Consider the following 13,201-nt stretch of genomic DNA (forward strand, 5'->3'; position numbering starts at 1 on the left):
TGGCGTTGTCTGGGAGTATCGACGATGATTTCGCCAAGACTGATTCTTGATGCTGCTTCGAGTTATTGTACCACTTTTGCCCGGCGCTCGTCTAATTATGGGGTTTACGTGGTACTCGTGAATTAGCCAGCGCTATTCCGCTGAAACGTTTGAGGCGTGAAAAGGATAGAGATTTTTCTTAGAGCCGATGTTTCTTGGAACCTTAGTGTTCCGAGTTAGAGTTATTTTGATTAGACTGACTGTGGGAAATGTTAAAAGAAACGTGATCGATGACTCGTTGAGAGTTAAATTAATTTTCTCTTCTGTACGGTGCGGTGTGCGGTAATCATACTTCTTCCATCACGTCGAATCCGAATCTTTACAGAAGAAATTACTTTTGCAAATAAACCAAGCAAAAGTGTGTAACAAAGTGCAACATTATAAGTAGAAACATTTTATTTTCACAGTTTTCTAAATTAATATTATTATTCTATGAAATGAAATACTTGCAACATATTCATACGCTATGTTCAAAGAATTCATAGCATTTTAAGCAAAAATGTATCTATAATATGCAGTGGGAAAATTATTTCAATAAAATCGTCAAAACGCCGCAATGTATCTATTTATATACGCGTTATTATAAATTTTCAGCACATAAAAACCAAATATCTAGACCGATCAATGAAAAATCACTCTTTTGAGGTAAAGATCGAACTCTTTCTTCAAAACATCTCAGAAATATCTGCACGGTAACCCAAGTTCAATCGCATTATCTTGGCCGAGACGTTGGAGGTCAGAGGCAGCGTGCGGCGGGCATTTAATTTTCTTGCTGGCCAACGTAAGACCGGATGAAAGAAAGTTGTACACGGACACAAGGACGTTCGCCAGAGAAAATTCCAGACCGTGGTCGGGATATATATGGGTTTCTCAAAGAACTCGCCTCGCCCACGCTGCTGCGCTCGTCGCCGCAGGACGCGACGGTTTCCTCCCAGCTTGTTTTTCGTTCGCCGCGTCTCCGATTGTCTCACCGGGGCACACGGCTTTGCGATCGCACCGCGTTATCTCTGGGAGCGAGCTTTCTCATACGACAAGTAGATCGTGGGCGGTACATTAGTAGTTATCATCGACTTTAACAACTATCGAACCGAGTTACTACTTACGTACTTGCAGTCAACTGCTTCGTGATCGATCGGTTCACGGCGGTTCTAAGAAATGCCAGTGGCGTGACTCTTTGCGAAGAATTTTAATTCGTTCATATTTACATGCTATATACTACTATATTGGAATTGAAGATACTTTTATATCCTAGTAGTATGTACTAGTAGCCGAAGCAGTTTTTTCTAATAGGAAAGAATATTCGTGTGAATTATTTAAACACTTGTTATTGTTATTTGGGATACGATTTTTGCTATGAGATTTAGATGTTTTCAATGAGGTGATCGTAATTGTACTTTTGCCAGTAATCGTAATTTTTGTGACAGTCGAGTAAAAGATAATATGCCTAATGAAGCTTAAATTCATCGTATCACAGGCTCTTTCGATATTTATAGATTTTTCTGAACCAATTAAGAGATTTTGTTTTCTGGATCTTTTATTTCGTTATATTGTCCTCAACTTCTAAGAGACTAAAAAACTTGCTCTTAAGTCAGGTAGTTAAGTCTGTTTCATACCTAAAAGTTTGTTAAACGTATTCAGTTCACTCTTCCTTTTTTCTTTTTTTTTTTTTTACAAAGATTAAAGTCTCTTCTTAATGAAAAAGCAGTTTTTTTATCGATCTGTCTTAAATCAATTTTTCAAGATGTATTAAGTTACTCTTATACATCCAATTTCTTATGAGGTTTAAATTCGGTTTCAGATTTCTAAGTCAATACCAGATTCTTCTTAATAATTACTATGTAAACTATATAAAAAAATTACCTAAATAAAAAGAAGGAAATTCTTCTCGTTTCTAGGTTTATCTCTGTAGCGGCACTCGACAGTAAACTTTCCAACGGTTTCTGTCCCGTGGCCCGCTACACAAAGACCCTATCCTTCGGACAAGATGATTGCCAGATGTCGGCACATCCTCACGGAATATTTTCAGCTAGCCCAAAGACTCGCTATAAATCTTACGATTTGCTTAGCTAAGATTCTTCAAAGGAACAAATAATCCTTGTTCTTCACATACCACGGAAAATACGGGAAGTCTGTTTTCCGCACGTACGATTCTTCTCGCTAGCAACTTTCTCTCAAGGGCGGTCAGCACCCTTCTCCAACCACCAAACAGAAATTAACCAATTAACAGCAACACCCACTTCCCTCGCTTTCCGAACTAAGGCACTCCTCGACGAATCCGATGATCTGGTATCCTGGGACACACCCCGGGAGAGTTTTCCTCTGCAGCATCATCGTGACGGAGAGTCAGAGTTAATAATCGGCTAGGGTCCCGCTAAGCATCGTGAGCAATCATCGTCCGAACCGACACCGCACACCGATCAGAGTCGAACTATTAGCCGCGAATCACGAATCGATAATTGTAACCACGCGTCGTGCGCCGAGTGTACGCGTCGAATATAAGTGTGAATAAATATCTTGGTTCTTAAACATATTCGAGTGTTCCTTCAGTACCTATCACGACCTACCACATCTCATCTCTATTGCTTAAAACGGCAAGAACTTTCCTGGCTACCCGATAGACCTCAGTAAATATATCTCTTTTCTATTCAAAACTTCCCGATCTCGCTTTGCTATTTTTTTTCAAACACAATTTCCCATTCTGATTTTAAATACCAAATTCTCCGTTATTTCTCACAAATTATACAAAACAAAGAGCCACAAACAAAATATTACGTAAAATAAGAAATTTAAACTGACATCTTGTTTCGCTAAAATTCTCCAGAACTATTACTTATTGTACAAGCAATTCTACGGTTATTTTCAGAAATAGTTTTAAAGCAACTCTCTATCCTTTGTCGGGCAACTTGTCTCAATCCCAGAGTATTTTGCGGTTTAAAACGCGTTCCGCGGTAGACAAAGCGAGGCGTGTCCATTCAGCAGCGAGGTCAGAAAGCCAGGATAGAGTGGACACGATTGCGACCACGAGGCCGAAGCAAAACGTAACGAATGACGAGACCAAAAGTCGTAACTCTGTGCCAATGGCCACTCCCACGTATCATCCTGTGTTCCTTGGAGAACCGATCGTCTCCCCTGCGTGTTCGCGTGTTCACGCGAAATACTCGCTCGGTAATCTCTGCCTACCGACCTCTCTATACGCGTTATCAAACAATGGCGTAGTTAGAGGCGTTTCGTTGAAACGACTTTACCTTTGCAATTAGAATTTAACCGCTTGCAATTATTTACGTAAATTATATTTTCAATGGAAACCACTAAATCGAGAATTTTATACATTCGCTGTGAAATATCGAAATATTTGATAAATTTGAAAATTTATTTTCTTATTAGTCTCTGTTTTATTTTATCTTTCTTTCGTTTCAATGTCAATTCGATTCTCTCTATCTCGTAGGTAATTTTGTATCTTTTATAAATGATTCTTGTAGCAGGAAAAATAAATTGTTCGTTGTATTCTTTGCTGCGTGAATGTTACTTTATGTGAATTTTATTGATCACGGTCAATGTGGATTTGATTCGCTTAAATTACTCTACTGTTTCAAGTGCTTCAAATTGCATACCGACGCCACTGATCCTACGACGGCGCAAGGATATTTCTATTACTTCTTACTATTTCGCAGCTTCCCGGACCGCGCCAGAGTCTCAGCTGGTATCGACGATCTGCAGCACAGACAATAGAGAATGAATTAGTGTCTAGATGCAACAATGACGGGGGCGAACGTTTGTTTAAAGCCTAGGCGGTAATATTTTCTTTGCTTTAACGTTGCGATATTAGATAATCTTCGAATAAACGCATAAAAACAGTATTAATTGCAAATTGATTCTCAAATTCATATCAAAAGTCTGAAAAATAATTCAGTGTCACATTTAAATTAATTCACTTCGCGACAAATTTTATCAGACAAATCCAAAATCTAATGGAATAAAATTATTCCAATACTTAATAAACCAAGACTAGCGTATTATTGTAAGACACTTTCCATTTGTAACAAGAATTGGAAGAATGAAAACCTATGGATTTTCTATTGGCAACAATCAATGATAATTAGTACTTTGTTATTTTGGTGTTAGTAGTTCGAGTATATTTTATTTCATAATTCATTCTTCTAACAATATCATTTTATTAATTACAACATTTTCGTATCGTAAGTACGATATTAAATAATTCATATATCGGGTCATCAAATATCAATTTCATATTCAAAAAATTAAAAGCAATTTCATCGAAAATACCTGTACAATTACAAGAACTTTGTACTGCAAACTACAACACAGACATGTTTCTCTCGCTCGTCGCAACATTGTAAAGCATTCTCGAAAAAACAAGCTACTGGAGCTTAAACAATTACCACAGTCCTGTTAGGTGGGAGGGGGGTGCATAAAAAAAAGCGAGAGGCAATTTGTAATTTCCCGCGGCAAATGTCTTGGCACGGTCGTACCTACGACTATCCAGTGAACCCTAGTCGCGTGTAAGCGCGAATTCCCAGCTTCGAAGCACTTTGCAATTTTCATTATTTCCAAGTATACACTCAGCGAATGCAACCAAGCTTCGTTCTTACGTGGAAATTACCTCTTCTCCTCGACTGTTTGTTCTTCCCCGGTAGCGTTCAATTTCGTGACAGAAATGTTGCCGCCTCTGTTCGCGGACAATTCACAGGAAGATGGTGCACACGAAATTCTATTGGTCGCTCTCATGAATTTTCACTCTGTTTTTTAAACGCTCATTTGATACGTTTCGTGGCCGATGTATGAATTACGAATTCTTAATTTACGAATCGGAGCTACTCGTGCGCTTGTAGATTTTGGTTATTCGGTTATTTGGTTACATGAAGATTCTAAGGTAGATTCAGCATCACGAGTCAGACAGGAAAGAATGTGGCATTGTATGGTTGTTTGCGTTTCCTAGCTCGATATTCTTATTTGATTTATTATTTTTTAAGGATTTTCAAGCTTGCAAGTTTGTACGCTAATTAGCAGTGTTTTTGTCAAGCGTTGAAATTTATACGTAACTTTCTATTGAAAATTTATCGTTTCAAATAATCAGCGAACCATTTGTTGCTTAATTTCTATGGTAAAAGTGTCTGTAAAATTTACAACGCCGAGTAAGGGAAATAAAAGATTGATGTATCTCCTGCTAGGAATATTTACTCGTCAACGACAAACAGTATAATTTAATCTCAAAAACAAATAAAAATTGTATGCGATGTATGGTATGTTTGAAGAAAAAAGTAAGAAAAGAAAACGCAATGAATGCAATGTCGGACATACTGAGTTCCTATTAAAAACTAAATAAACGATACAAACACGAATTTAAAAAATTTGAATTGTTCAGTGGTTGAGCCATGTTTTCGTATTATTGTAGTATATATCTCAGCTTTCGTATGGTCAAGATTCAGACGTATAATAGCATCTACGAAGAGTAGACTAACGAAACGAAACAAAACGGGAACGAAAATAGGTGGAAATCTATCAAAGACGTTCCCGATTCAGAAAAATGTTTTCAACGGCCGCTGTTGCTGATGCGTTTCAATTAAGCTGCCGTAAAACTTCTGCTATACCAAATCGTTGGAGCATGTAATAAAGATTCGATAAACGTTGCCCGGCGATAATCAGCTTATCGATAATCGATCCGATCGACCTTTTTGCCCTCGCGAAATTCCTTTAGACCTGATTCTGTCAAACTCCGTGAATCGCGAAAAATTGTCGAATCAACTGACAAATCGCGAACTATTTCTTCTGATGTGAGCATCTAGCCGATTTGAAAACGTATTTTTATTGCAACATGTCACGATAGAGGAAAAATATACGTATATGTGATTACGAAATAAAAGTATTTAATCCTAAAAATAGTTCACTTGACTTTTCCATTTTGTTAAAAATGAATACAATTTTTGATGCGTTCTACGTTATTTTGAGGTCGTGAAATATTTCGTGACAACATCGTTGGTCTGCATTATTTCAGAAAATTGTTTTGTGTACAAATTGAATTTTTCATTGAGATCTATTCGAATATTTCTCCATTTATTTCTGTTATAATAAATGATGGATATTTACAATGTTTTTATTCGTAGGATTTTTATATTATCCACGAAAAACCATGCTGCCTGGCCAGAAATCAAATTCTGTGTCTGGCGAAGATACAGCCGTACACGGTGTTCTATCGAGACTCCTGCTGAGTTCTCTTACTTTTTCTTAATATCTGTCCCCCGCGTGGATTTATGACATTCCAGGAAGCTTTCCCTGATACCGTGTATTTTGTATTTTTCGTAGCAAAAGAGCATTTTGATTTCGTCCGTCGCTGCTTGAAGAAAAATCTTGTTTCCTTTCTTGGTTCTTAAATCTGTCTTATCATTCCCTTTGAAACGAATTTCCATAAATTTCTACACGCATGCGTATGTTTTTTCTTTTTAACGTATGCACACAATTTACCCTGTTTTTAACACGGGACTTTGTATCTTTTATCACATGAATAAGTAAAATAATAATAAAATCCTTGTATATTACAATTACGAGAAGAACATCTCAAATAAAATAAGTTACCAGCCAAACAAGAAGCTGATGGAATTTTTTAATTTTATAACCATTTATCAAAATGATCTAATTGCGAAGAATAATTCAAATATTCGAGAAGAGTTTCGAGGGAAATTTTATAATACTTGACAATTTTTATGCTGTTTATTTTATTTATACCCTCTAATATCCTCTATCTATTTAACAGATAAGTATTTTGAAAGTTACCAGCAATACAGTAATTTTGCTGGTAACTATTAATAAAATTTATGTCCTTAAAAGTACAGTAAAAAATTTAATAAATAATCAAAGTACATATTATCCAATTATAAGAATTTAAGCTCTAAATAAAGGGAAGGTAGCATTATTTTTAAAAAATATTACAGAAGAGTTCCTAGGTATCTAGATCAAGCACCCTTTACGCAACACTAATTTTATGCAATCAGTAAAAATTGATATTTTTACAGGTACGTGGAAGTGATGGTTAAAAATAAGTTAGACCGCTGAATTTATCGTGCATACGATCGATCTTTCAAGCGATTATCTTCGATAATCCGACAACCAAGTGATTGTTGAAGCTTTTTGGCGGAACATAGGTGGACAGAGGCCAAAATTAGGCTTGACGTAATATTTTTAAGTGTACCGCGAGTTGTTCTCCGCCCCCCATCGACCGATCGTTCGTCAGCCGCTGGACAGGTTTTCGGGGCTGTTGCAATTTGTATCAATTCAACTACAGTTAAGCCTCGACTAACGAGCGACTGTCCGACATGAAAAATTATCGGCGATCAATAAAAACCCGTGGAAATAAAGGCATTGTATATTTTGCAAAAATATATCTTGTAACGCTGTTTCGGTGATGGCGGAGATAAATTACTCGCGCAGCGGGTAATTGTTACAGCTGGTGATAATATTAATTTCCCTACGCGAAAAACCTGGCCCTCCTTTCGATGGATTTTTACCAAATGTTTCCTTTCAGGTTACAGTAAACTGTTAATTATTTACTCTGCCATAGACACATTTTTCATATTGTTTTCTGTACCAACTTTTTATAGTTAACGCATTTCATAATTAAAGATTGGACAAAATTTCCATTGGAAAAAGTCTATAATTAGATTTTAATTATAAATTAATATTAGAAGATTATTGTGAAATATAACGGTAGGTCCAGTCTTAATGCAGCTTCGAATCTTACGTTTACACAAATTAGTCCACAGGATTAAGATTTCATCTGTCATTCAAATTTAGGTGTACGTTGCTGTTACATTTTATTTATGTGGTTTAATATTGCCCACAATCACATGTTGCAATGCTGTCTAATCTCGTCAGAGCTCTTTGAAAATTTCTAGCAATTAGAACACTGAAAATTTTAATTCAATAAGTTATTTGCTATCTACCAATTTAATAATTGCGACAAATATTAATTAATCCTACCTAGATCATAGTTAATCTCTCAGATATCTGTGAAAATCTTTGTACAAACTCTTTGAAACTTACTGAGAAAGATTATTTGTTACATGATAAATTAAATCTATTTATCCTAGTTTACATAGAATCCAACATGAAAGGATATACATATATTTTCTATATTTCCGTGAATGCGAGAAATTTCTATATTTCGAAGATAATCTTATTCAAACATATCGATAACATATTAAAACATAGTATCACTTTTTATATAAAATAATTACTGGCCAGTGGTGACAGGAAAATTCAGCTATAATCAGTAAATGCTCCTCGTTCGAACGTACGGTTCGCTTTAATTATGATACCAGCCGATTGCAATATTCATTCGCCCTGGTAATTGTCCGCCAATCAATTTTCAAGGGTGGCTAGTTATGTAATTGAATATTTGAAGCGAAAGGTCAGAGAATATACTGTGTTTCCATGCTCGTGGTGAGTGGCATTTCAGCTGGCAATTATAGACGGCTTCGTTACATTGGTTCGTGAAATCCAACGATTTCAATTAGCTTCTACTTTATCCACGATCGATTTAACGTAATCGTTGACTTTGCTAAGAAACAAGGAACCGTGTTACAAAGCCGCATATGCATTTCTTTCGGAATCAAATTAATCGTCGATGGTATACTAACTGTCCGGTTACTCGATAACTGGATTTTGTAATTTTCTTGTTAGATATTCGTGAGTTTTCTCATTCCATCGAGGTTTTTCTTTCGCTGATGCGTGCAATGTTCGGCCCGTGAATATAAATTATTCACTGTTCTGCCAGCTGGATTTTCGTTATTGCTACTTCTACGCAGAACTTCCAATCAGTTTTATTTCGAGTCGATTTTACGAACCGATGCTGCGTTTTTGCACGATAATCTCTGTACTCCTTTCAGCAAAAACTTTCGCCGATGAATTACATACTGCGGCCGCCGTGAAACTTTGCTATTTAACTTCGATTTTACGTATTACGCAAAACGTGTTTGCAAATTGTAATTACTTTTTCGACAATGCGTGATGAATTAAGGCTAATTAAACCGCACGAACTTCCCAATCGGGAAAAGTTTTATATTGAAACCCGGGCTCGGCCTTCTCGCGATACCGAGGCGCTTTATTGGACCAGAAAATTATTTATTTTTTCACCCTTTGTATCGAAAAATGTTTCTCTAAAGGTCCGTACTAAAAGAGGCTCGTTTGATAATGGCGGTATCTATTTTCTTTTTTTACAAATTTTACCAAAGCACCATCAATCCTTCTCTTGCACAGTACCGTCGTCCAATTTAAGTTTATTCAAACCATCTACGCAGTGAATCACAAAATATTTTTCTTATTTTAGTTATTGATTTCAAGACAGTCCTTAAAATGTCTAATATTATTCGTAATATTTTAAAAACGTTGCAGCAATCGATCCTTTCGGAATATTTTTAAAATCTTGTTTATCGTTACATGTGCCTCTTAAAACAGTGCCACTTCGTCTTGCTGAGTTTCTGTAGTATACTAATACTCTATAATACAATGCTAATTTTAAACGAAACAATAAACACAGCTGATTTATCTTGAGACGATTGCGCAAATATCATCCAACAAACTTAATTTATTAAATTCATAGCACAAATCAATAGCAAAATACCTATACCCGCAATATCGACATCTTCATTGACAACCTGCGTATTTCAAGTTGATTAAAATGTCCTATATTTGCCCCGAAGCTAGCTAATTACCAAACCGAGTTCTACCGTATCAGCTTGTCAAACGTTTAAAAAATAAAGTTACGAAATTATATCTAAGAGGAGAAGATCTACGCTCTCCATAACGTGTAACCCCACTTTAAGACACACCCACTTATCTTCCTCAGAATCTTAATCTCCACCTTAATTCGCGCGATAGAATGTCGAGACTCGTCGGATCTGCAGGAAAGAGGGTCTGCAGAAAACGTTCGTCCGCGGTCGAGAAATAATGGAAAGGTGAGGATGTTTAATTGGCCGCGTTTCATACAAATGTATTTCATTTCACGGGCGGACGATCGGCACCGATGCTTTTTCGTGAGCGAAGATTTATCGAGGTGGTCCGCCTTTTCCTCCCGCGCTAGGGACATTATCCAACGCGATGGCGGCGCTTCTCCTTCACAATGGATTCCTTTGTCCGACCTAATAACACGAGATATCGGAGCTGCCCTCCCGTATCCGTCGATCGGGTCACGAACAACCGCGTCGCGATACAATAATACGTCCGATCGTTTTCGATAATACCACCGAGGAGAGAAACCTTCCGATGATTTAGCACGTATCGCCGCTTCGGGAACGCACGGTCCATTGAAAAATTCTCTGCTGGACCCTGCCATCTCTCCCCCCCCTCCTCCCTCTATCTCTGTCTCTTTATTGTTGCAGAAACTCCGAGCGGTCGGCTTTCGTTTCTCTTTTGCTTTCGGGTTCTGTTCAATTTCGAACCTCTTTATATCGGTCAACTGTGAGGCTCGTGCAAAGCGTTGCGAGTTATTCGAGTTGATACGGTTTGTAACGGGTGGTACGATGGTGGAACGTGAAGATATTCAAAAGCTATTGCGGGATAAGGTCGTGTTCGGATAGTTCGATGTCCTTTGTGATGTAGAGGACGGTCTGTAAATTATGGTACAAGTGGAGCAAGAAAATTCTGTGACTCAAAATAGGAAGAGAATGAAGAATAAAAAGAAGGATGGAATCGTGTTGGAGACTTGGGTTTTGAGAAAATTGAAAATTTCCGAATAATACGTGCATTTGCTTAATTCTCAGTTAGATAGTAGTAGATAATCCATGGCAAGTTATTTTATATATACGAAAATAAGTCGGAAATGTAGATGAAAACTTTGATGTCCTGTATGTATAGCGAAATAATTGTGATGTATCGAGTGAAAAAGTAATGCCGATTTTCTATTGTTATGAAATAAACGAGGAAAGCAGAGATATCGCGTAGGTTTGCTCTTTTGTACAAAAATGAGATAGACACAGGAAAACATTGGATTCATATCCAACTAGATGAGTTTTTAATTCTTTATGTGTTTCACTTGTCAGATTTGATTTTTATTTGCAACTATTGTTCAAACGGAAACGAATATAGGCGCGTGTGTTTCAAGCTCGAAAAACAGATAAAATATTTTTGCCATTTAGAATTGGTGGCTTTCTATGAAAATTACTTTGCCTTTTATCCTATGTGTTCAGATTGAAAGCCACCCTTAACAGAATGACTGAATCGGATCATTGATAAGGGCTGTGTTTTAACACATTGTTGACCGGCAATTTTATTGAGAATTTATCTCATGTCACCGGGTATTATTTCGTAATTAGGTATGGAGGTAAAACAATATAAATAAACTTTAATAAATTTTATTTATTATTCAACTTTTAATATTTCTTTTTCGTATGATAAACGGTGTAACAGTTACCTACGTGTAATGGTACACAACAGCTTTTACAAACACATTTAGTACAGTACATTTTATATGCATTGAACAAGGTGTAAAAAATGCTAATTTTTGGGGGCACTTTAAAGTTAAACGACGCTGATGCGAAAAAACGCATCACGGGTTTACTCGTGGCCACTAGTCGGCAACGTTTGGCCATGAAAACAAGAGTTCATGAATGACAGAGAATAACCTGTTTCGTTTTAATATACCCACCAAAACTTTTTGCTCAACAATTACCATTACCATTATTGTAAGAATTCAATTACCATCTTTGGAGTACTTAAGATTCTCCGTGAGAAAATAGCTACTGTCAAGAAAACGCTTCTTCGACAGCGTGTAGAGAACGGGATATCGCGGGAAGCTGGTGGTACAAGAATTTTCAACAGTTACCATGTTACGCTCGAGCGGAGAGACGCGATACGATATTGTCGAGTAAAGACGGACGCGGAGAAAAACGAAATGGAAATCAGACCGCGTCGTTAAACCACGCGAGTAGGAAACTACCCTCCGGCTTTACTTACAACTTTCTTACCGTCAACTTTATATCTTGTCCCCTTTCGCTTTTCCCCGTCTGTTCGTTTCGTTTCTCCCTGTGACCCGTCAGAATTCGCGAACAAAAGCGTTGCCACCCGTTCGTGGAACTCGTATTTTCCAATGCCTTTCACCCTTCTTCACTCTCCACCCTCGACGCATTATCGCGGCTTTCGCGTGCAAACGAAAATACCTCGTAACTTCCGCGACCTTCACGACTAGACTGCGGCTGGAATTTATTTTACGACAGCATCGAAGAGAGGCAGAGGAAGTATTTTTCTATTTTCTACAGGGATGAAAGTGTGTTATACGAGTGGAGGTTTCGGTTCTTCAGAGAGACAAATAGGGATGAGAACTAAAAATAAGATCAACGCGTTAATAGTTGAATAATTCTAATCTACGTAGGATTGAAAGGTAATTCAAATTTCAAGCAACTGCCGCGATTGATATTGGAATTTATTTCATGGTATGTTCACAGAAATGCAAGAATTATTTATTTTGATTTGACAGAGGTGGAGAATGCTCTCGTGAAAATGGTGGTGGTTTTGGCTCTTATAAAGAATAAATTAGAACAACGGCTGGGTTACTGGGGATGAAAAATAGAATTCAGAATAGAACATTGAATTTAGTTGATTCGCTTGTTCGGTAATAACGTTGGATCGTTTTAATGGAACCCTCATTTGTCACGGTTTCAAATATTTATTGGATCGAATTGGCTTAGAAATAGCACGGGGTTAATTTGATGGTCGCATGAGAACTTAACTGTACGTGATAAAAATATATGTTGTACGTACGTGGTCTTTACAAATGGAGGATAAGTGAGGATCAAGAGAGTCGTGAACACATCCAATTATTGTTGTTAATCTATTATCAGATATAGTTTTTTATTATTTTATGTTGAGGTTGACTGATAGAGGAACGAGTGGATGAATTTGTAATAGAAAAATATATTGAAATAAGTAAAGGTATAAGTACAGGTATAGTGTATGCTGGTCCAGATCCTCACTCTTACAGTGTTACAATACAATAGGAATAAGCTATGATAGGGAGCACGTTCATATATTTATAGCAAAAGACATGACCAAAAAGTTAACCTTGTAGCTCTAGCTGAAGGCTACAAGAAACAGCAATAGAAATCTACTTATAGTTCTTTTGTTTTTAGACCTTGTAATCCAAAACATAATTTAT

The sequence above is a fragment of the Bombus bifarius genome, unplaced genomic scaffold, assembly GCF_011952205.1.
Source record: "Bombus bifarius isolate JDL3187 unplaced genomic scaffold, Bbif_JDL3187 scf7180000009243, whole genome shotgun sequence".
NCBI classification, from domain to species: Eukaryota; Metazoa; Arthropoda; class Insecta; order Hymenoptera; family Apidae; genus Bombus; species Bombus bifarius.